This window comes from Bubalus bubalis, chromosome 15, assembly GCF_019923935.1.
Source record: "Bubalus bubalis isolate 160015118507 breed Murrah chromosome 15, NDDB_SH_1, whole genome shotgun sequence".
Lineage (NCBI taxonomy): Eukaryota > Metazoa > Chordata > Mammalia > Artiodactyla > Bovidae > Bubalus > Bubalus bubalis.
In genome coordinates this window covers 23,489,115-23,514,797 of record NC_059171.1, presented here as the reverse complement: position 1 = coordinate 23,514,797, position 25,683 = coordinate 23,489,115, and the positions used below count along the sequence as shown (strand labels likewise).

Below are 25,683 nucleotides of genomic sequence, written 5' to 3'. Positions count from 1 at the left end.
ATCTTTTTGTAAAATGAATGCAACAGTAATTAATTCCGAAGTGTGATAATGTTAGACACTTAGGGACTATGGCCCAATATCACTTGTGCCTACCAATGAAAATAATCCTAAGTATGCCAGGCTGGATGAAGCACAAGCTGGAATCAAAATTGCTGGGAGAAATATCAATAACCTCAGATATGCAGATGACAACACCCATATGGCAGAAAGCAAAGAAGAACTAAAGAGCCTTGTGATGAAAGTGAAAGAGAGTAGAAAAGTTGGCTTAAAGCTCAACATTCAGAAAACTAAGATCATGGCATCTGGTCCCATCACTTCATGGCAAATAGATGGGGGGAAACAATGGAAACAGTGAGAGACTTTATTTTCTTTTTTTTTATTTGGGCTCCAAAATCACAGCAGATGGTGACTGCAGCCATGAAATTAAAAGATGCTTACTCCTTGGAAGAAAAGCTATGACCAACCTAGATGGCATATTGAAAAGCAGAGGCATTACTTTGCCAACAAAGGTCCGTCTAGTCAAAGCTACGGTTTTTCCAATAGGCATGTATGGATGTGAGAGTTGGACTATAAAGAAAGCTGAGCGCCAAAGAATGGATGCTTTTGAACTGTGGTGTTGGAGAAGACTCTTCAGAGTCCCTAGGACTGCAAGGAGATCAATCAACCCTAAAGGAAATCAGTCCTGAATATTCATTGGAAGGACTGATGCTGAAGCTGAAGGTCCAATACTTTGGCCACCTGATGCAAAGAACTGATTCATTGGAAAAGACCCTGATGCTGGGAAAGATTGAAAGCAGGAGGAGAAGGGGAGGACAGAGGATGAGATGGTTGGAAAGCCTCACCGACTCAATGGTGGACATGAGTCTGAGTAAACTCCAGAAGTTGGTGATGGACAGGAAGGCCTGGCATGCTGCAGTCCATGGGGTCGCAAAGAGTCGGCCACAATTGAGCAACTAAACTGAACTGAACTGAATTCTGTCCTTTAGGGGACCTGGATCAGAGATCTGAGTCAGGCAGGTGTAGGTCACGCACTGTTTCCCAAGGCAATAGCAAGAGCAACTTTCCAACAATTTCTTTCCTTTCCTATTAAAAGAAAAAAGTATACATTTTTACAACACTGACAGATTGCCTCCAGTCCTAGGTCAAATCTACTCCTCTGCACACACATTAGCTCCAAAGAACCTCCTGTGCCCAGCTGTCACTGGAAGGGTTTCTTCTATTTTTCTTCACTTTTCCACTCTAGTTCCTTTAGAACTTATGGATAGGGAGGACAAACTGAGGAATTAGCTGACCATTTTAGGCAGAACTGAACATCACCCCACAATATTACTTTTTGTCTTTGGCCTGGAAATAGCTTTATCTCATTCCTTTTTTTGAATGATTGTTATACAGTTTATGAAAATGTAGGTGGATGGTTATTTTTTCTAAGCATTTTGAAAATACTGATACACAATCCCCCGGCTTCTACTGTTGCTGTTGAGAAATCAGCCACATGGAAGTTATCATTCTTTTGTAGGTAGCGTACCTTCTCACCATTTCCATCCCTGCATCCAACCTTGGTTACTTTTAAGATCTTCTTTTTGCCTTTGCTGTTTTACAGTGGGAACACAACATGCCTAGGGTGGATTTCCTTTTATTTCTAGACTCCATTTCTTAGCTTCTCTTAGAGCTGAGGAGTCTGATTTTGCTTTGATCTTCACACAGTGCTTCTTGGACATATCTTTTCCCCTTTCTGAATATCTCATTAAGGGTATGTTAGAACTTTTTATTTCTTCTAATTTTATCTTTTCATAATTTTCATTTCTTATGCCATTGCCTTGAATCCTGAGTTTAGGGTTATCTTTAGTGCATGAATTCTTTATCTCAGATTAATGTGCTGGCAACTCATCCATTGAGTCTCTGATAGCAATCACTAATTATTTTCCTCTTCAGATAATCTTTTTATCAAAGCTGTTTGTTTTTGACAGCCTTTTATTTAAGTATTATATTTTCAATATACAATTTGGTTCCTTTAAATAAAAATTACTCTTTCATGTTCTATATTGTTAATTTAAACTTACATAACTATCATTTTTTGTGAAATGATTCCTTTTTGTAAATCATGAAATCATGCTCCCTGGAACACATTTTATTGGCTTATTTTACAGTTTACTTTTTCTACTTGGGTTCAAGATGCCTTTTTACAGAAAGAATTGACATTTAGTTTTGCCAGTAACCTCTGTAAACCAACTCATGAAAACTTTCACATTATAAATTTATATATATATGTATAAATTTTATTTCTTTTCCACCCAGAGCCAAAATAAAATAAACAAGTAGTTCCACTGTCTTCGCATCATGTTTTCCACCTGATTTCCATTGAGGGTGTTTTGGTTTTATGCAAGAGAGTCAGGGCTCAATTCCCAAGTTATTAATACAAGTGCAAAATCTTATCTTTTCTCCAACTGGGGCAAGGTTTCATTAAGTCCAAGCTCTGGGCAGAAATCTCCAGGTGCTACTTGTAGAGCAGTAACTTTAGCCATCCCTTTCCTCTTGGGATTTGTGTGTTCTCTTCCTTTCTAAACTTCTGGAATCCTCCTTTTCTGGTAGCTTAGTGATGCATTGAAATACCTTCTTAAGGCACTTTATCCAGAAATTTTAGCTTTTGATACCTGAAACTCTTCCTAAATATCTTATAATTGCCAAAAGAACACAGATGTGTGTTGTTAAAAGATAAGTGAGGTGTATTAAAAATTTTAAGTGTTTATTTGAGCACTTAACCATTCCAATCAGGTAGCGCTAAACCAGAGGTGGTTAGAAGCACTCCTGTTAGAGGCAGGAAGAAAAACTTCTATAAAGAAAATGAAGAAGAAAAGAAAGGAAGTTATTTGATTGGCAGTTTAAAGTCTAGTTAGCTGTCTGTGATGTGTTGCCCTTAAAGTTTTGATCTTGTAACCCTGAGGAATTTTGGTTTGCTTATGAGATTGTCATGTCATGAGAGCCACCTAAGTCTTATTTAATTAATTTAATGGTGTGTGTATAATTAAATCCATGTATTAGTTAACTCTTCCTTCAAAAATACTTTTTTAAAAGTCATTATGTGTTAATGCTTTATTAGGCCATGAACATAAAAAGCTGATAAAGACACTCATGGAGTTTATAGTGTAGTATGTGGGTTGAGAACAGTAGAACCAGTAGAAAATAATAATTTAGTGTGAGACATAAATAGGGTTTGAGCAACACAGGCTGTTCTGGGAGTGAATAAGAAGGGCATTGTTCCAGAGGTTGGCAGTCAATTAAGAAGCTTCTGGGAGAAACTGATATCTAACATATGAATCTTTAAGAAAGAGCAGGTGCTTTCCCAGAGAGTAAAGCCATGAAAGTGAAAAATTTACAGACATTTGGACAATACATTTCCTTTAAAACTTTGTTTTTCATTTTATAGCTTTCCTTCACTTCTGTCCTAACAAAATGCCTCTTCTCATTTCTGTATGACCCCCTTGTGAGATCCTTTGTGTGCAACTTCTTGAGAATGATAGAAAAGGAAAAAGAAATTAGAAAAAGATGCAGCCAGCACCCTCTTGTTATTTAATTACTTTTGATTTCATCTGTCCTATTTTCTGCAAAGTACCACTCTGCTATATTCACTGACATGACCATACTGCCCTCTGGAGGAGTATTTTAGCAATATTTTTAAAATACAGAAAAAGTTTTGAGACATTAAAAAATTAAGCAGCTTTCAAGCCATGAGAAGACACAGAGGAAACTTAAGTGCACACTGCTAAGTGAAAAAGGCCAATCTGAAAAATTTAAATACTGTAAGATTCCAAATTTATGACATTCTGAAAAAGAGAAAACTATGAAGACAATAAAACATCAGTGGTTGCCAGGAACTGGAGTAGAGGGAGATGAACAGGCAGAACAAAGAGAATTTTTGGGACAGTGAAACTATCCTGTGTGATATATAACGATGGATATATGTCACTGCGTATTTGTCCGAATGTATGGAATGTACACCACCATTTTTGTGCCCCAAGATAAACTACGGACTTAGGAAGACCTGTGTGTCAATATAGGTTCATCCTTGGTATGAAACATTCTATTCTACTCAGTGATGTTGAAAACAGAGGAGGCTATACATGTATGGGGATAGGGGCTTACAATAAAACTTATTTTCCTTTCAATTTTGTGTAAACCTAAAACTGCTCTTAAAATATAAGCAGATTTATCTAAAATGCAACTGGAGTTTAGTGGGAGAGAAGGAAAGCATAATTGTATCACCTGAAAGTTCATAAGTTTAAATAGATCTCTGAAATTGGATTCTAGATAAGTGCAAATACTTTACTCTCCTTCATATTAAAGAAAAATTGCTTTAATTGAAAAAAAAGTCATAGGTCTTCAAGAGAAGCTTAGCATTTAGGTATTGTAAGGCTGGGTTGAAAAAAGAAATATTTGACATATCCAAGCGTAGGGATTTTTTTAAAAGTTAAGTCATCAGGTTTTTTCACTTCTCTCAGTTCCAATCTTCATTTAGAGGGAAGGGTAGAAAGGACAGGGTAAAGCAAATTATTTCATTTTTAGCTTGTTTTGTCCCCAAACCTAATCATATTCAAAGTAGTGGTACAAAATTTATTAATTTTTGATTTTGATTGATATAAATCAAGAATTAAAGTAATACATTTATTGTTCAGAAATTCTCATTTCAAAACAAAGATTTTTGAAAGTAAAAGAGCTGGCCGAAAAATATGGATTTTCAAGTTTTCAGCAAATAGCTAGTAACTAAAAACAGCTAATATGAATTCAAAACAATACTCACTTAATTGGATGACTACAGTTTAGGTACCAAAATGCAAATATTTTAAGCAAAAGTCCAGTGATTGATTGACAAGCTACAAAGTAATTTCTGTAATACTAGTGCACAGAAGTTACAGGCTCTTTTAGTTCAGTTCAATCCATGAATTTTACCTTTTGCATGAAAGCTTGTCACGTTGCTTTTTTCTCCTTTAACCTCTAGAAGAACAAATTTTATTCTACAGATATGTTTTTCAGCAGAGAGCAGTTGAAGACTCAAAATGAAATGGAGCAGCATTTTCAAGTAAAGAATCATATATCCTACTGCTATCTCCAGACTCATGATTCAAATGCCCTTAGGAGGCATAGCCAGTTATTAAACACATACCAGAAATAATAAATTATGCAAGCTATTCTCTAATATCAAGGAGTAAATAAAGCAAGTGGAAGGGCAAATAGCAAGTGGTGTATTCTTGGGATCAGATGATTTGTAGCTTTGGTTATTATTCTTTCTCTATTGATAGGCGAAGACCCTAAATACTCTGCAAGTTAAACAGTTAATAATGTAAATAGTCATAATGCCCCAAACTTTTAAGCCAAAAACAATCCATGAAGCTATTGCAACAGTGATGGGAACATCTACTTGGGTAATTCTACCCACTGTGTGCTCCCAGTCCATCTTGTGGTCAAATTCCTGCTAATAGCTGAAAGGATTTTTAAGTATTTTAGAATGTTAAATATTTTTGTAAGATGGCATAGAAAAAAACCAAATGATCTTTTCAGCCAACCCAATATAAATAGAACATATATGCTTAACATGGAGGCTTCATAAGTAAGTTATGTAAATTGCATGTAAATTACGTCATAAGTAAATACCACGTTTGTGCTAGTTCTATGTGCTTAAGTGTTACAGTAGTGCCTCCTTATCCACGGGGGTTATGTCCCAAGACCTGCCGTGGATTCCCGAAACCACAGAGAGAACTGAACCTGACACATACATGACTTTTTCTATATGTACATACTTATGATAAAGATTTATAAATCGGGTACAGTAAGAGGTTAACTGTTACTAATAAAATAGAACACTTATAACAATATAGTGTAATAAAAGTTATGTGAATGTGGTCTCTGCAAATGTAATGCCTTTGTCATCTTTAAGCCCTGACACACAATGGCTGTAACTTTCTCTGTTTGAAATGGGACAGCAAAACTAGCACAAATTTATTTTCCCTTCCTCACAACTTCACAGAATATTCTTCCTTACAGCAAATCCTAGCAACTTCAACATATCATTTTTTTTTCTTTCCTTATTGAGAATTTTCACCTTTTCACGTTAATGAAGCAGTTTCTGACTTCTCTTTGACATTTCCAAATTGCCTCCATCACTACTTTTGTGCTCTGGGGCCATTATCTAAGTAAAATAAGGGCGATCTAAACACAAGCATAGAAAAGGCAATGGCACCCCACTCCAGTACTGTTGCCCGGAAAATCCCACGGATGGAGGAGCCTGGTAGGCTGACGTCCATGGGGTCGCTAAGAGTCAGACACAACTGAGCGACTTCACTTTCACTTTCCACTTTCATGCATTGGAGAAGGAAATGGCAACCCACTCCAGTGTTCTTGCCTGGAGAATCCCATGGACGGAGGAGCCTGGTAGGCTGCAGTCCATGGGGTCGCACAGAGTCGGACACAACTGAAGCGACTTAGCAGCAGCAGCAGCAAACACAAGCACTGTGGTACTGCGATACACAATCTGATAACTGAGGCAGGTGCCAAGCGACTAACAGGGGATACGCTGAACAAGAGGTCATCTCAGACTGGATGGAGGGGCCGAGCTCGAGATTGCATTGTGCTACTCAGAATGGCAATTCTGAATTTAAAACTTAAGGATTATTTATTTCTGGAATTTTCTAGTTCATATTTTTGGCCTGTAGTTGACTGCAGATTAACTGAAACCATGGAAAGTGAAACCCCACGTAAAGGGGGATGACTGTGGTACCAAGGTAACCTCATCTGAAAAAGATAATTGACAAACTAAAGTACTGACAGAAGATTAAAGTCATTTTGACAACATATCAGGAAATATCAGTTTCTGTGTCATACTGAAGGAAGCAAGGGGAATTCATTCATTCAACAATACAATCTTTGCTAAATAGTCATTGCCTCACAACAGTCATTGAGAAGGTATATATCAGCTACTGTTTCTAGGATCAGAGCCTAGAGCGATGAATGGAAGAAATAAGCATCCCTTACCTCAAGGAGTTTATATCCTACCAGAGAGAACAAATAAATAACATGGTAAATGATTAAAATACACAGGAGATATTTTTAAGTCATGAAGAGCTGGGTCTTCTGCTCTCAATGTGATACTCACAAGAAAAGTTCCAAAACTTTGGGAGTAAACTTTAAAGTGTAGATAATAATAAAACTTTAGCCAAAATCAAAGAGATTCAATATGTAATTTAAATATTCTTTTAAAAAAGAGTTCTAAAATGATCATATAAGAAAATTTGAGACAAGTATTGTGATATGTTATTCACAGCCAAAGTATTGTAGTTTCAGCTTCAACAAAATCAGTCCCTCCAATGAACACCCAGGACTGATCTCCTTGCAGTCCAAGGGACTCTGAAGAGTCTTCTCCAACGCCACAGTTCAAAAGCATCAATTTTTCGACCCTCAGCTTTCTTTATGGAGAAGGAAATGGCGACCCACTCCAGTGTTCTTGCCTGGAGAATCCCAGGGAGGGGAGCCTGGTGGGCTGCTGTCTATGGGGTCGCACAGAGTCAGACACGACTGAAGCGACTTAGCAGCAGCAGCTTTCTTTGTAGTCCAACTCTCACATCCATAGGTGACTACTGGAAAAACCATAGCTTTGACTAGACAGACCTTTGAAGGGAAAGTAATGTCTCTGCTTTTTAATATGCTGTCTATGTTGGTCATAGCTTTTCTTCCAAGGAGCAAGCATCTTTTAATTTCATGGCTGCAGTCACCATCTGCAGTGACTTTGGAGCCCAAGAAAATAAAGTCTCTCACTGTTTCCATTGTTTCCCTATCTGTTTGCCATGAAGTGATATGTAGGTTTATCCATTGAAACAACTGTACATCCTGGTGAGGGAGGTTGATAATGGGGAAGGTTATGCATGAATGAAGACAGAGGGCCTTGGGAAATGTGTCTTCCATACAGTTTTTCTGTGACCCTAAGTAAGTTGGAGAAGGCAATGGCACCCCACTCCAGTACTCTTGCCTGGAAAATCCCATGGACGGAGGAGCCTGGTAGGCTGCAGTCCATGGAGTCGCTGGGAGTCGGATACGACTGAGCGACTTCACTTTCACTTTTCACTTTCATGCATTGGAGAAGGAAATGGCAACCCACTCCAGTGTTCTTGCCTGGAGAATCCCAGGGACAGGGGAGCCTGGTGGGCTGCCGTCTGTGGGGTCGCACAGAGTCGGACACGACTGAAGCGACTTAGCTGTAGCAGCAGCAAGTAAGTAAGTAAAGTAACTGAAGTCACTCAGTGGTGTCTGATTCTTTGCGACCCCATGGACTATAGCCCACCAGGCTTCTCTGTCCATGGGATTCTCCAGGCAAGAATCCTGGAGTGGGTTGCCATTTCCTTCTTCAGTGGATCTTCCCGACCCAAGGATCGAACCCGGGTCTCCCGCGTTGCAGGCAGACATTTTATCCTCTGAGCCTCCAGGGAAGCAAAAACTGACCCTAAAACTGCACTAAAAAATGAAGCATATTTTTTTAAAAAGTCCCCTACATACAAACAAGTTCCATTCCAAGAGCGCATTTGTAAGTCTAATTTGTTCCTCAGTCCAAGAAACTTAGCCTAGGTACCCAGCTAACACAATCAGCTATACCTACTGTTCTTTAATAGGTGTATACTACTTTTCATACAAATAATACTTTATTAAAAACAAACACAAAAAAACACAACACTTTTTATCTTACAGTACAGTACAACAGCTGGCATACCAGGACTGGCCTCCAGTGAAGAGGAAAGAAGAGTTACTGACTGGAGAAAGAGAAGAGGTGGGAGACGGTAGAGCTGAAGGATTGTCAGCAATAGGAGATGAGAGCAAGCTGCAATTTCACTCATACCTGACGCTGATGGAATGCATGTCTGCATCTTTGAAAGTTCGCAACTGAGGGTTCATATATAAGAACTTACTGTATCTAATTAGCTTTCCCTGGGGCTGACACTGGGCACAGAAGGTCCTACTTAACTACAATGAAGCTTTGTTATCTTCAAGGTCAATTTAAGAAGCACCTTGGCATTATAAGGTGTCAGACAGTACTTGTGGACCCCAAAATCATTCAAAAAATTTAGATTCCACTTTTGTCTTTTACCTACTAGGTGACTTTCGAAAGGAACTTAATTATTTGAGTCACAGTTTTATCACTTATTAAAAAAGATGAATGCAGTATTTACTCAGAAGATTGTTGAGGCCATTCATGGGATAGATATGTAAAACAACCAGCACAAGTCACGTAACCAATACATTTGCCTGCATAATATGAGATTGGAGTCTGGATGTAACGGCCAGTTTCTCACACACATCTCAAGATAAGATCGCTGCTTCTCGGATTCTGTGCAAATAGCACTGAAGGATCCAGTCACAGGATGTGGTGAATGTGCTCACTGAGTGAGCTCAGCATTTTCACAATTTTTCACACATCTATTTCCTACTGCTGTCGATTCCATGGTCCCCAAATGACATAATGACACAATTCCTCTTTACTTTTGGATCATTTAAAGCGATGTATATTTCAAGACTTAAGGAATTCAACTCTACTCTAACCACAACAGCATTTTGAGGAAAATGAAAGTCCTCAAAGAAATAGGACCAGGGCTGAGGAATACATCAGGTACTGATGGGCAAGCGTACTGGAGTCTGTTTTCAAACTCTCCACAAATGTAGGAGTCCACCATTAAGTACCGAAACAAGTAAGGAAAAGATGTCTTGGACTGAATTTGGATTTATGTTTTTCACATGTCAGCTGAATAGAACTTCTCTTGTTTTCAGTGGAATAAATTTGGCCTTACATACTGTAATTAAACCTGTCCCAGAAAGGCATACAAATATTTGAAATGATAAATTTAGATTAATAAAAAAGGATTAGCATTCTCATGTACTTCTATTAAAATTATTTATCCTATATCAATAATACCCACTTAAATATGCATATTTACATTTTTTCATTGGGTAAATATTTCCCTCATCTCTTTTTTTATTTTTTGTAAGTCATAGATTTACAATGTGTTATATTTACATTTTCTCATTTGTTGTATCAATCATGAAAGAGAAGGTAAGGGGTAATGGGATTTGTTAGCTAATTTGTGCTCTTTCAGCTTGCTCTAAGTAGTTGTCCCAAAGCGTAGAAAAATACTTCAGAGTCTTACATAAACTGTAGCTGCACTGTTATCTTTTTCTCACAGTAAAAGCAAAAGTGAAAGTCACTCAATCATGTCTGACTCTTTGTGACCTAATGGACTATACAGTCCAAAGCCTTTCTCTTCTCCAGGAGATCTTTCCAACCCAGGGATCAAACCCAGGTCTTCTGCATTGCAAGTGGATTCTTTACCAGCTGAACTGCCATGGAAGCCCAAGAATACTGGTGTGGGTTGCCTATGACTTCTCCAGCAGAAATTCCCCATGCAGGAATCAAAACAGGGTCTCCAGCATTGCAGAAAGATTCTTTACCAGCTAAGCTACCTACCCACTCCAGTATTCAAACCTCGAGAATTCCATGAACTGTATGGGATCACAAAGAGTTTGATATGACTAAACAACTGTCACTTCACTTAACTTTCTCAAGGTAAAGGATTATTAAAAACAGCAAGAGGTCAGACCTCTCAGTATGTTCTGATCACTGTCTCACATACAGAATAAACTCAGGAAACATTAGATCACTGTAAACATGAATGAAGGAATCAGGTTTTAAATCTTATATGATTTAAAGCTTTCTGAAAGCATGATTTAAGAAACCATGGAAAATTCAGAATCAGAAAATTAAACTGAAATACTAAATACACGAAGCTTGCTGCGGCTGCTGCTGCTGCTAAGTCACTTCAGTCGTGTTCGACTCTGTGCGACCCCGTAGACTGCAGCCTACAATGCTCTGCCATCCCTGGGATTCTCCAGGCAAGAACACTGGAGTGGGCTGCCATTTCCTTCTCCAATGCATGAAAGTGAAAAGTGAACGTGAAGTCCTTCAGTCATGTCTGACTCAGCAACCCCATGGACTGCAGCCTACCAGGCTCCTCTGTCCGTGGGATTTTCCAGGCAAGAGTACTGGAGTGGGTTGCCATTGCCTTCTCCTAAACGAAGCTTACCACCCGTGATATTTTCAGAATACATTCCACATACATAAACCGGGCTCATCATTCATCACTCTGAATGTCAGTGGTTGTATGGTGCTGTTTTACAACGAGGGGGTCCCAGGACTCATAACCAGGTAGTACTTAAACAGCCACGGAATGTCCAGATCTGAGGTTTCTTACCACTAATTTTTAAATTTTATTTTTGTTTTGTCCTCAACTCAGGTTAGAAGCACTGTTTTCTTTCTTTTTTTCTTTCTTTTTTTTTTTTTTTTTTTAATAAAAATGTGTCTGTAGAGATTCATGTGGGCTTCCCAGGTGCAAATGGCATTCCTATAAATTAAGTGCATGAATCTACATTTCTTTTGGTGACGTTCAGGTTCTTTGGCTCATGTTCTGAGTTCTTGACCAACATAGACAATTGGTTTGCCTGCTGGCTGTGAAAATTTCAGTAGTTCTGCCATAGCCACAGCCATAGCGGCTGCTGCTGCTACCCAGCGAACAGGTCTTATCCACTGGCATCTCTTTTTTTTCTGGATCAGACCACTCTATTTAAAAACAAGAAATCTTCTCTTCTAAGCCTATCTAAATCAGGTCTGACTCCTCACAGAAAGTTCCCAACACACTGTCTTCTCAAATATGTTGTTCTACTGTGAGTTTGGGGCTCCTGGGTTAATATACAGTGTTCTACAGAACACGTATTCGTAAAACAAGATAACAACTACTGTAGTTTTAGCTTCCTCAGTAGTCATACTTGCAATCATTCTGAAAAACAGGTTTCCTTATTGTCATTTTATAATTGAAGAAACTGAAGGTCAGAGAAGCTGAGAATTTTGCCCAAAGTCAAACAGTTCAAAAACAATGTATTTAGAATAAAACTTCCACTGTATTTTCAGAGAACATGCATTTACACATCCTTCACATGGTCTCTGAGTACACACAAGCCTTCTACTCTTAGCATTTGGCTTTGCCTACAGGAGTCTGAAAAGAGTGACATAAATTAAAAGTTTTAAAGTGGAAGCAATAGGAGTGATCACCTAATTAGACATTATTTTAAAATGAACACCCTATCTAGACAGTGAATCAGGACAAAGTTGGAACTAGAATAGACATTTTCTTAAGCTCATGAAAGATGCACCTTGAGTAGTCAGTTCCACAGCATTTGGAAAATGAGACACAGGTTTCCCCCACTATCCAGCAACAGAGCATTCCTATGAAACCTTTGAGCTGAAACAGCATTAAAAAAGCATATTCTCCCTGCTTTCCAAAAGCTCACGTTACACCACTTAGCTTTTACAGAAGACTTCTATTAGTAGAGAAGAGCTTAATTCATAAAACAGAAATCTTCTTTGAGTTTCTTTTGGTTAGTGAAACAGGTACTAATGTAGAGTAGAGGTCTTTCCCAAAAGCCAAGCGACTGACTTGAAAGCGAGGGAAAAATAAAAAAGAGCCAGATACCTGTACTTGCTCTGGGGCACATGCTTTCTGTAAGACCTACACCTAAAGCAGTTATCACTATGAACAAGAGACAACACAAAAGATGTCCCTTACTATGGTGACTGAAGCAGCTAAAACCTCAAATTTCAGTTTGGAAAAACTGCAATTTCTCTGACAGCGTGTTTCTCAGGGAAGAGTAATCAGGATGTTGCTGAATAGCTCCATATGCTGGTATTTGGGTAGAATTACACAGAGTAGTTCGGAGAAGGCAATGGCACCCCACTCCAGTACTCTTGCCTGGAGAATCCCATGCACAGAGGAGCCTGGTGGGCTGCAGTCTATGGGGTCGCTTAAGAGTCAGACACGACTGAATGACTTCACTTTCATGCCACTGGAGAAGGAAATGGCAACCCACTCCAGTGTTCTTGCCTGGAGAATCCCAGGGATGGGGGAGCCTGGTGGGCTGCTGTCTATGGGGTCACACAGAGTCGGACACGACTGAAGCAACTTAGCAGCAGCAGCAGCACACAGAGTAGTTAGACTTCAGACTGACCATTTTCTTTAAATGGTGTACTTTTATTTACAGGCTATGGTAGTGGCAAGAATACACAGAAGAACTATACAGAAAAATCTTCATGACCCACATAATCATGATGGTGTGATCACTCACCTAGGGCCAGACATCCTGGAATGCGAAATCAAGTGGGCCTTAGGAAGCATCACTACAAACACAGCTAGTGGAGGTGATGGAATTCCAGTTGAGCTATTTCAAATCCTGAAAGATGATGCTGTGAAAGTGCTGCACTCAATATGCCAGCAAGTTTGGAAAACAGCAATGGCCACAGGACTGGAAAAGGTCTGTTTTCTTTCCAATCCCAAAGAAAGGCAATGCCAAAGAATGCTCAAACCACCATACAATTGCACTCATCTCACATGCTCCAAAGTAATGCTCAAAATTCTCCAAGCCAGGCTTCAACAGTATGTGAACCATGAACTTTCAGATATTCAAGTTGGATTTAGAAAAGGCAGAGGAACCAGAGATCAAATTGCCAACATCCGCTGGATCATCGAAAAAGCAAGAGTCCCAGAAAAACATCTATTTCTGCTTTATTGACTATGCAAAAGCCTTTGACTGTGTGGATCACAACAAACTGTGGAAAATTCTGAAAGAGACGGGAATACCAGACCACCTGACCTGCCTCCTGAGAAACCTATATGCAGGTCAGGAAGCAACAGTTAGAACTGGACATGGAATAACAGACTGGTTCCAAGTCAAGAAAGGAGTACGTCAAGGCTGCATATTGTCACTGTGCTTATTTAACTTCTATGCACAGTTCATCATGAGAAATGCTGGGCTGGATGAAGCACCAGCTGGAATCAAGATTGCTGGGAGAAATATCAATAACTTCAGATATGCAGATGACACCACCATTATGGCAAAAAAGGTGGAAGAACTAAAAAGTCTCTTGATGAAAGTGAAAGAGGAGAGTGAAGAAAGTTGGCTTAAAACTCAACATTCAGAAAACTAAGATCATGGCATCTGGTCCCATCACTTCATGGGAAATGGGGAAACAGTGGAAACAGTGGCTGACTTTATTTTTCTGGGCTCCAAAATCACTGCAGATGGTGACTGAAGCCATGAAATTAAAAGACGCTTACTCCTTGGAAGGAAAGTTATGACCAACCTAGATAGCATAATAAAAAGCAGAGACATTACTTTGCCAACAAAGGTCCGTCTAGTCAAAGCTTTGGTTTTTCCAGTAGTCATGTATGGATGTGAGAGTTCGACTATAAAGAAAGCTGAGCACTGAAGAATTGATACTTTTGAACAGTGGTGTCAGAGAAGACGTTTTAGAGTCCCTTGGACTGCAAGGAGATCCAACCAGTCCATCCTAAAGGAAATCAGTCCTGAATATTCATTGGAAGGACTGATGCTGAAGCTGAAACTCCAATACTTTGGCCATCTGATGTGAACTGACTCATTTCAGAAGACCCTGATGTTGGGAATGATTGAAGGCAGGAGGATAAGGTGATGACAGAGGATGAGATGGTTGGATGACATCACCAGTTGAATGGACATGAGTTTGAGCATGTTCTCGGAGTTGGTGATGGACAGGGAAGCCTGGCATGCTGCAGTCCATGGGGTTGCAAAGAGTCAGACGTGACTGAGCAACTGAACTGAACTGATGGCATGCGCAGAAATGAGGCATGAATACTGGGACACAGAGTGGGGCAATCAGTGGGCTAACTGAAGAAATAAACATGTTGCTTTAGAGACTCACAACATTTTTCAGTTGATCTGAAATAATGAATCAATAATTCCCAGGACCCATTGATCTAAAGGAAAATTTAAAATATGGTGACTATGTAAAAAAAAAATGAAACTTCTGTATGACAATGATTAACACAACACACAAAGGGCATTATAACAATCAGAATGAGTATGATGTGGTTTTCTGGTTGCCTGCCACTTCTTCCTTCCTCTCCACCCCAGTTTCCAGTAATCCACTCATCCAATAATTATTCAAACAATACTTAGTCAGCAAATATTTATTGAGCACCTACTATGTGCCAGGATTTTTACTATGAAGTGGAAATACATGGTGAATGGCACAAGTCCTTTCCCTAAAAGAGTTTACATTCTATAGTGGGGTGAACGGGAGGACAGGGGAGACTAATCAAATAAATATACTTCAGGTGGTGATTAGTAGGATAATCAATAAGTAGATTAGGGTATAGAGTTATGAGATAGCTACAAATTTACAGAGATGATCAGGAAAGCCCTCTCTCAAGAGGGACACCGAGAAGAGATGTGAAGAAAGTATAGGGCAAAGAGAAGGGAAGAAATTAGACACTGTGATATTCTTTGACATGTGGGGATATATTCAAGAATTAATATCAGTAAGTAGAAGAATGACCCATACCACCATCCTCCCAGCTATTGCGATCCTGAAGCTGGGAGCCCATCCTGGCCATCTTTCCAGAGTATCTTACTCTTTGTTAGGATGGACTAGAAAGCTAATGGTCTCCTGATCTGTTATAAATCATCTCTAGATCTTAGCAAAGTTAACTTGGATCATGGCCTGACTCAGCATTTCAGCATATATAACTATCTTCACGTTACCAAGCTGACCACTTTGCAACATACACTGGTATTTTCATGCCTTTGACCTTTTAAAGCAAAGAATAATACAGCATGGGCCAAATGTAGGTTAGAAACGAGCATGATCATAGAAGACAAATGCCCAGCAGAGAATTGAAAGAAAATAGTTCAGATTGTGGAGAAGGCAATGGCACCCCACTCCAGTACTCTTGCCTGGAAAATCCCATGGACGGAGGAGCCTGGTAGGCTGCAGTCCATGGGGTCACTAGGAGTCGGACACGACTGAGCGACTTCACTTTCACTTTTCACTTGCATGCATTGGAGAAGGAAATGGCAACCCACTCCAGTGTTCTTGCCTGGAGAATCCCAGGGACGGGGGAGCCTGGTGGGCTGCCATCTATGGGGTCGCACAGAGTCGGACACGACTGATGCAACTTAGCAGCAGCAGTTCAGATTGTGCTAGACTTTTCCTCAAATCCCTGCAACACACATGCCTCACAGGCCTCTTATGTTCCACAGACCTAGAATTAAACTTGTGATATTGACTCCTGGCACCCAAACCTGATCTTCTTGCTGTGATCTCTATTGTAGAAAATGACTCCACTTCTTACCCATTTGCAGGTGTCTGAAACCTCAGAGTCATTCTTGATACCACCTGCTCTGATACTTTACACCCCTAATAAATTGCCAGTAATACTGATTCTGTAAAGTATGTCTATCTACTTTGATCTGCTCCTTTGCCATATCTATACCCAAGCTACTATTATTGATCAGTTAAACCACAGTAATTGACCTATGATTTATTTCTGGTTTTTGTCCACTCTGTCCATACCTCATCTACTTCATTTTTCTGCCCACACCCAGAATTCTTTTTAAAAAAATTATGATGTCTCTGTACTGCTTAAGATTTTTACTAGCTTCACACTGTCCTTTAGGAAAAAATACAAAATCCTTCATAGTGTCCCTTCAGAATTATACATATATACACAAGGGAATTCTCCTCTCTGTTTTAGGCAATAAACTGTTAAAATGGTATATTAAATGCCTGTGTACCACCCATAAAACCGCATAGTTCATTAAATTACAAAAATCTTATAGCAATAAATTTATTTTTCACTTGCTTTCCAAGTTTTCTAGAGCATGTTAATTTTTTCAAAAATACTCTGAAAATGTCAAGTATCGATGGGTAATGATTTTTAATGTAACATCAATCAGCAAAATACCCAACTTTTTTTCTGTTAACTAATGTTTCCTTTCAAAGACTTTGGGTCTAAAATCTCTAACAGTGCACTTTTTCAAATGAAATTCAAGTACAACTCAATCCAAAGAGACAGGGAGAGTCAGTCCTCATCTGTCTCTCACTGGCATTTATGATATCACCACATTGATGAATAAGAAAATAATAGCATGTACCGGCCACCCATGTAGTTAGTTTGCTATTTAGTTGTTAATGTAAGTGACGAACCAAAGCATAACTATTATATTTAAATGGAAAAAAAATGTATTGTCTTATATAACTAACCCTCCCACACCATGCAACAGAAAGAATGTGAAATCTGATGTAAACAGACCTAGTTAGGGATTGTGGCCAGTTATTAAGAGACTGGAGCAAATTATGTCATCTCTCTGGAATTCTATTTCTTCATTTCAAGATAGGACATTTTAGAAGAGGGGCAAATTCCTTTCACAGAATTGAAAACAATGTTAAGTAATATCTATAAAACAATATTAGCAAATACAAAACGTGTCAAACCTACACCCAATCACATTTAAGTCTATGTGAAATAAAATTTTACATACTTGTAGATTAATCACTTTTAAAAGTGTAAGTCAAAGGCTTTTTCCTTTGCAATATTGAAATATCACTGGCTTTAAACTAATTCTAGAAAGGACTAGCCTAAAAGAAAATCTAATAATAAACTGTGAGTATCAACCTGTTCTTGACTAGCCGAACTCCTGATGCCGCTACTTTCCTGGGTGGAACTAATCACAGGCATTCCTCTGCACTGAGGGGCTGCTTCAGCTTGTACAAGACACTAGGTCATGAGAGAACCACGTGTCCTGTGTGTGCTGTGGGACCAGCTGTTCTTCCCCATCCTTTGTCTCCAACTGATGACCTAGGCAGCAGTCAGCAACCATCATGGACAGTGAATGACTTTCTCCAAATGATTCTAGTACCCAATCTTAAGATCCAATTTTTCAGTCTTCCCAACTGAGGCCCCAGACATCACAGAACAGAGAAGACTCAAATTTCTATTCTTATTATGTCCTGTTTGAATTTCTTTCCCATTAAATATGTGAATTTATAATAAAGCAGTTGTTTTAAACCAATAAAACAACTAGACCAGTAAACTTTGGGATGAATATTATGTAATAGTGATACAACCTACATGGGAGCTTCCATGTAGGCTACAAAGAATTGGCATTGCTTTTGAGTCTGAGGTTAGGAGGAGACTGAAAGGCCTTGAGGAGACTGTTATTGAAAACTGAAAATATCTCAAGGACAGAGTTACAAAGCTTAGGCAGACAGGGAGAAAGTATTATTGGACATTGGAGGAAAAGGTTTTTGATAGGAAGTATTGGAGAGTTTAGCAAAACTGTTGCTGATGATAACATACAAAACAGAAAAAAGTAACACCTTTGTGTTAGAAGTTGTAGAACTCAAAGAGTTATGCATATAACCCTGTACCATATAATCACTTACCATGTCAATAAATCATATTGATTCCTAAAGACCTTCAGTTATGACTGTGGGTTGTTTCTGAAGTCTTTAAGCTGTGACTTTGAGTTTGGTCTCTGGAGATTGTTCACCCACTACTCCATTAAGGCTTACAGCACTGTTAGGCGGCATCTCATCTATGCATCAAAGTACCAGAGTAATAGTAACAGAAAATCAAAGATAACTCATTCATATCTTTCTAATAATCCTGAGACCAGAAGGCAAATGTGTTCCTTGTTAAGTAATGATAACAATTGTTTATATAAACTTTAAGTTGACAATGCATATTTATATACATAATCTTACTTGATCTTCTCATTTAACCCTTGAAGTAGTTATTTCACTTTTAATAAGCGAAAACCATCCACAATAACTTATTTGCCCAAATTCATAACAAGTAAGTGGTCAACCAAGGACTATATGTCAGGTTCTCTAATCATAAGCCTTTTGTTCTTTTACGAATAATAAATGATTGTATAGAATTCCTGATATTTATAAGCTACTTGACTAAATATACAGTCCTGCACGTTATAACAGCTACGACTGTCAGCTTTTAAAGGAGAGAATTCCATCAAATCGACAAGCGTCATGTGTCAAGCCCTGCCACTCCCAAAATAATATCTGTAACTGCGATTAAGTTCTTAAAAGAATAAACAGAAAGCATAGATAATTTCAAGCATATGTGAAGAGAAATATCAGAAAAAGTGATACAGGAGGTAATTATTCCCTTAACCAAGTACTTCTTCATGTACACAATGAATTACTATTATCACTGCAGGCTCGATTACTTATTAAATAAACTTCAATCTATTAAAATTTAATTTCCACAAAACTTAGTAGCAATAAAGCGTGCCACAGATTTTGAAAAAATAAACAGTGGAAAATTATCTGGTCTAGCTACAGCAATTTTGTAAAGTGGAATAAACACGCCTTTATTATCTAACTCTTTAGTTCTCAGTTATTAATAAAGCAATTCATATTTGTTCTTTGTTAGCTTTCAAGGAAGCTGTGATTTAATTGATTTCAATCAACATTTCTTGAGTATAACTCTATGCAGGGCACGTATCTGGGAGTTGGAAGCATTTAATTACAATAACCCATGGCCCCTGATCTCCAATGAAAACAGTACACAAACACTTGTAAGACAAAGCAGATTTTGGCAAGTGCTACACAAGAGGTTTATATACAACAGAGGAAGAGGGAAGAAGAGATTTAATCCAGACTTAAACTGTGTGCAAAAGCTTTGATGAAGAAACAGTAGTGAATATAAAGACTTCAAGACTTGAAGGCTGACAAATATCCATATTTCCACTTAAAGATGTTCTTAGTTCTACTGAACTGTTTTCAATAGCCTGTGTTGGTAGGCTCAGCTTTGTAAACCCAAGTTCTCAGCAATAACTTTAATTCTATATGTATTGATTGCTCATGGAGCATTTAAGTAAATTATGACCGATATGGTATGTTCTATAATAGGGGCCCCCAATCTCCATACCATGGACAGGTACTTCCTGTCAGATCAGCAAGGCATTAAATTAGAAATAAGTACATGATAAGTGTAATGCATCTGAAACACCCTGAAACCATGCCCTCCCCTTCTCCCACTCCTCCATTGGAAAAACTGACTTCCATAAAACCTGTCCCTAGTGTCAAAATGGTTGGGGACTGCTGGTCTATAAGATGGTTTCCAACAAACAGCATCCCTCCTCTCCACTAAACAAATAGATAAATAAAACAGAATAAAGAGAAGACCAAACTAGTATCTGTGCTGAGAGTTTAGTCAGGAATAAGATGGATGCCCAGGTGAGCCAAATGAACCCGTTATGCAAACCTCGGAATAAGAACATTGACTCACCAGTCACAGAAGCTCTGGCCTTTGCACCAACCAACCTTCACCTCTCTCCTCCGGGGCAAAGCTGGAAAAAGAAGGAAACAGTGCTTCCTGCAAGCAGCAGGCTCTCAGGAGAAGTCTGGAGCCCAGCTGAGGGGGGTGGGTGGGGTGTTGAGAAAAAAAAAAAGGACAGTTAGAGCTTCAGCTAGGCCCAGCTAAGATAAGGGTGCATGAGTGCACAGTCAGTCGAGTCCGACTCTTTGTGACCCCATGGACTGTAGCCCACCATACTCCTCTATCCATGCAATTCTCTAGGCAAGAATACTGGAGGGGGTTGCCATTTCCTTCTCCAGGGGATTTTCCTGACTCAGGGATTGAACCCTAGTCTCCTATATCTCCTGCATTGGCAGGTGGATTCTTTTCCACTGAGCCACCTGGGAAGCCCCAAGCTGAGTATCTCTTTCAAATTTACTATGCAAATAAGTTACTCTCCCTCCTCTGGGGAGACAGAGACAGAAGAAAAGGACCAGGAGTGCTGGGAGAAAGGGCCTCCTCATGGAAACCAGAAGCAGGGAAGTTGTGATCCGTCTTAAATATCCCCCAAGATGATGATGATTAGAGAAGAGGTGATCTTTTTGTATTGATCATTCACTGTTTCCCTTTTACAGACTTGCTCATGCTTTTAAGTTTTAAAGAATGGTCCATTTTTCTCTTGTGACTTGTGTGATTCCAAATCAATAGTGTAACAGTAAGTATAAGAGCAAAACAAGTAGTTAGCACCCTGGTGTCTCACTTATAGAGCCTCTCTGCTTCTCATTTTTCTTTCAGTTTTTATCGTCCATCTTCCCTCCCCACTGGGGACTGGCTAGAAATGCAGGAAGGAGGCAGCTTTTATTCATTGGTTGCTATGCTTGAAACCAAAAGGCAAGAAGAGGGAAAAAAGCAAGTGAAACAGGAAAGAGTAATACAAGAATTGGCTTGGAAAAATTCTAGAAACAGAATTTTCTAGAACAGATATTTCTCCTTAAACCAAAGAATGACGGGGTAGGTATGCAGGTATTTTAGAGAGTGGCCATGTTCCTGAGTCCTGTACAAATGTTAGTAAACTGACATAAAGCTGGATTAAACATGAATAAGCAACAAGGACCACAGGAGCTCTGCTCAGGAGCTTGGGGAACACAGGAGTTTGGGGAAGAATGGATACACATATGTGAATGACTGAGTCCCTTTGCTGTCTACCTGAAACTACCAAAACATTGTTAATTGGCTGTACACCAGGATAAAATACAAGTAAAAAAAGTAAAAAATCCAAACAGCTGTGTTTGCATACTCATCTATGTTTAACATGTATTATTACAAGGAGCAAGAACTTTGAAATGAAATAAATATTTGAAAATGTGTAGACCAAAATATTTGGGGCATATAGATACCTTCTTATTTATCTATATCAACTACCATTTTAGTTCTTTTAAACAAAATTGTGACTATGTCGGCTTGAGTACCCACCACTTGTATCTCAGAAATGAACTCTGAAAGCTTTTTTGTTCTCTTGAATTATCATTATTTCAATCTAATATTTGGAAGGAGGTAAGTCATGACCAAGATGAACTGATAATTTTGAATTTATCTGCAGGATTTATTCATTAGGCAAAAATTTCATTGTATTGCTAAGAGAATAATGGTGGACAGGGAAGGAAACACAACATTCCAGAACATTTACAACTTTGATATGATCATATATATTTTAGCTTCAGTTTGTGACTTTATTAAAACTATAGTATATTCACATTTCCCTTTGGCTCAGACAGTAAAGAATCTGCCTGCAAAGTAGGAGACCTGGGTTTAATCCCTGGGTTAGGAAGATCCCCTGGAGAAGGAAATGGCTACCCACTCCAATATTCTTTCCTGGAGAATCCCATGGACAGAGGAGCCTAGTGGGCAACAGCCCATGGAGTTGCAAAGACTTGGACATGACTGAGCGGCTAACACTTTAGCTTTTCCTCTATATTTCATGGCACAGGTACACTTCTCTTTACAGAATGAAGGCTCAAAACCAACTGAACTTGTCACTTAAAATGAAGACGTATCATGGTAATTTTCTCTCAGAAGAACTATTTCTGAAAGTAATAACTGCAGTTTTCTGAAGAGCTACATTATGGCTTTCCTCTAGTTTTTCATGTCAAGTTCTGCTCTAAGTAAAGATTTTCATATTTCATGAGTTATTATCACTACCTACAGCTTGCCAATATAGGAAGAGGTCTGGCAGGAGAAATCACCTTGCTGGCCTTGAAATGTTGGGAGTTCTAATTAGTGGAGGGTAGTGACAGCTTGTGCCACCTGGAGATTTTAATATTCCTCCCTAATGAGATGACTATCACTTCCCTGCAATCAGGGAGCTTTCCCAGGGTTCCCAATCAACTCACACTATTTTTAGTTTCATTCAAATTGGCTAATTATGAGGATTAACATGAATTATGCCTGTGTTTTACTAGGTGTCCAAGTGTCATTTCAATATCAGAATTATCATCTTGGTATTCTGTGGAGAAAGGTTAGGAATGGTTAAAGTTACACCCCACACTGCACAGAATTTGTTGAAAAGATGTATCTGATCTTAAAACCAGATCTTGATTAGAAATGCTCTACTTTAGGAAGAGAGTGAGAAAGGATTGATAAATATAAAGCCTTCTCAGAGTGCTTTCTAAAGATCTCATTTTTTAATTCAATAATGGAGGGAAAATTATGTAACCAACAACAAAGAAAATGGATTTGATATTTCATTGATAATTCTAGAACTCAAAGTAAGATAAATGTCATTAAAATATTAAAGCTGATTAAAAGGATTTTAAGTTACATTTAAAACAAAATAATTAAAATAGTGTGGGGTAAATAGAGTCTTGGTAAGGCATGGCAAAGTCATATGGAACTACTCAACTTGCCCAGAGGAGTGAAACATTTTTAAGAGAACACATTTCTCTTTTAAAAGAGTGAAAATGTTCTTATGGATGGACCACCTTCTAAGGATTCTGAGAAAGCCCATGGACCCACCTGCCGGTCTCTTAAACTCTGAACACTGCTGGAGACCAGGAGGAATACGAAAAGTTTGAAGACCAGTTTTGATTTTTCAAGAGGAGACAAAACAGATCAGTGAGCTCTTGAGTCTGACCTTGGGCAACACCCTGAATTAGATTATTAAAGGAATGATTTGTGAGCTTCTGCAAGAGAAGTATTGGAAGGTCTGCCACACGGCCTTTCTAAGAGCTGCTGAAAGGAGGATGTGTGACCCCAAGGAATTAACTTTTTCTTTATCAAAAGATTCCTGCTGTTATGGGCTGAACTGTGTCAACCTCAAAATTTATAGGTTGAAATCCTAACCACCAGTATCTCAGAATGTGGCTGCATTTGGAGATAGGGTCTTTAAAGAAGTGATTAAGTTCAAATGAGGTCGTACAAGTGGGCCCTGCTCCAATATGTCTGGTCACCTTTTAAGATGAGATTAGGACACAGAAACGCACAAAGGAAAGACAGTGTGAAAACACGGGGAGAAAACCAGTCCAGGAAAGAGACCTCAGAAAAAAGCTGATTCTGCCGACACCTTGATCTCAGACTTTGAGCCTTCAGCGCTTTGAGAAGATAAAGTTCTGTTATTTAAGCCACCCAGTCTGGAGTGCTTTGTTATGGCGGCACAAGCAAATGAAACACAGCAGCTAAAGTTCAATAAGAATCATGTGGCGGCGATGTCAAATGGAGGACCCTTAAAGGTACCATGATAAAAACAGGATCTATGATTCTCTGTCCTTATATTATTTGGTACTCAGTTGAGAGAGATAAGTCATGCTAGTTATTTTAACAGAGAGAATTTAACCTAAAAAATTGCTAACTAGCCATCTGAACTTCCTGGGACAGCCATAACATAGTACCACAAACTGGAGGGCTTAAACAACAGAAGTTTATCGTCTCACAGTTCTGGAGACCGGAAGTCTGAGATCAAGGTGTCAGGAGGGGTGCTTCCTTCTGAAGGCAGTGAGGGAGAAGCTGTTCCTTGTCTTTCTCCTCATTTCTGTTGTTTTCTGACAATCCTTGGTTTATGGATATCTCACCTTGATCCCTGCCTTCCTGTTCACACGGTGTTCTCCTGGGTGAGCAACTGTCTCTGTGTCCAAATTTCCCTTTTTAGAAGGACAGAGTCATATTGCACAGGGCTTCCCCCATGGCTGCGGTAAAGAATCTACCTGCAATGCAGGAGACTTGCAGGAGACTTGCAAGAGAGGCAGGTTAGATCCCTGGGTCAGAAAGATCCCCTGGAATAGGAAATGGCAACCTGGTCCAGTATTCTTGCCTGGGAAGTCCCATGGATCAAGGAGTTTGGCAAGCTGCAGTCCACGGGCTCGCAGAAGAGCAACCAAACAACAAGCTATTGCACTAGGGCCCACTCCGGTGAGCCCATCTTAACTATCTGCGAAGGCCTGAAGAACCAGGACTTAAAGCAGCCACTTATGTTAGGGACAAAATAGAATTGGCCACTGCAAGTGTATAGAAGAAAATGACCCTTAACCTTACCTAAGTTACAGAATTTTCAGCTCTTCTCAGAAATCAGCAGAGGACTTCGGCGAATCCCCCAGCCACCAAGGCTGCCCACATCAGGTCTGGACTTGCTTGTTCGCCTCGATCCAATAGGGAAGAAAACCCCTTGGCAACCAGTCATATGAAAAAGCCAAATCACTTTCACGTTTGCCTCATTAAACCCCCTTACCTGTGAGCAACTCAGAATTCATTGCTTTCAGAGCCTTGAGTTTCCAGGTGGAAACCCTTGCAATAAACACCTCTTTCTCCTTTGTTTATCTCACTGTGCAGAGTTTGGTTTTTGACAAATCCTATTTCCAAGTAAGTTTCCACTTCCAGGTACTGGGGCTTGGAATTCAGTATCTTTTAAGGTAACACAATTGAATCCATAATACTAGGTAATCTAAAAACCAAAACATTTTACAGTGATAGAAACTGAAGGACGAGCTACTACCGCTAGGACTGGAGGGGCAAAGGGAAGGGGCTGAACATAAAATGTAGAAGCCTGGAGAAGGCGCCCTCAAGGAGCTGGAGGAAGGGGTGTGTGTGTGTCACTCAGTCATGTCCAACTCTTTAAGACCCCGTGGACTGTAGCCTGCCAGGTTCCTCCATCCATGGGGATTCTCCAGGCAAGAATACAAGAGTGCCTTGCCATTTCCTTCTCCAAGAGGAAGGAGTACTTGCACTTGTGCTCACCTGGTGGAATCCTTGAGAAGGGTGCAATGCGGCTGCTTCTGCAAATGCTGGGAAAACGGAAAATGCTGGAAAGACCACAGACTTTGGAGAAACTACATGCTGGATTCAGCTGCTGCTGCAAAAAGACACGCTGCTGCAAAAAGACACTGCTCTTCCCTGGGTGAAGCATCACCAGGGTGATGCTCAGGAGACCTGCACACTTTCAGCCCCTCAGTTCAGTTCAGGTCAGTCGCTCAGTCGTGTC

The 25,683-nt window shown here is 39.4% G+C and overlaps 1 long non-coding RNA gene across 8 annotated transcripts in view; it reads right to left on the bottom strand.

Annotated features, from left to right (window-relative positions):
- Nucleotides 1–24,883, bottom strand: part of LOC123329445 — a 120,218-nt gene extending 95,335 nt beyond the window's left edge. For 6 of the 8 annotated variants that reach the window (XR_006544871.2, XR_006544873.1, XR_006544869.1 and 3 more), the window contains exons 1-3: nt 24,741–24,883; nt 20,208–20,333; nt 18,341–18,492 (exon numbers count right to left, since the gene is read on the bottom strand). This is a non-coding gene — a long non-coding RNA (uncharacterized LOC123329445). The remainder of the gene's footprint in view (nt 1–18,340; nt 18,493–20,207; nt 20,334–24,740) is intronic. The other 2 variants (XR_006544868.1, XR_006544867.1) reach the window with 2 other exon arrangements.
- Between the last annotated feature and the right edge of the window lie 800 nt (nt 24,884–25,683).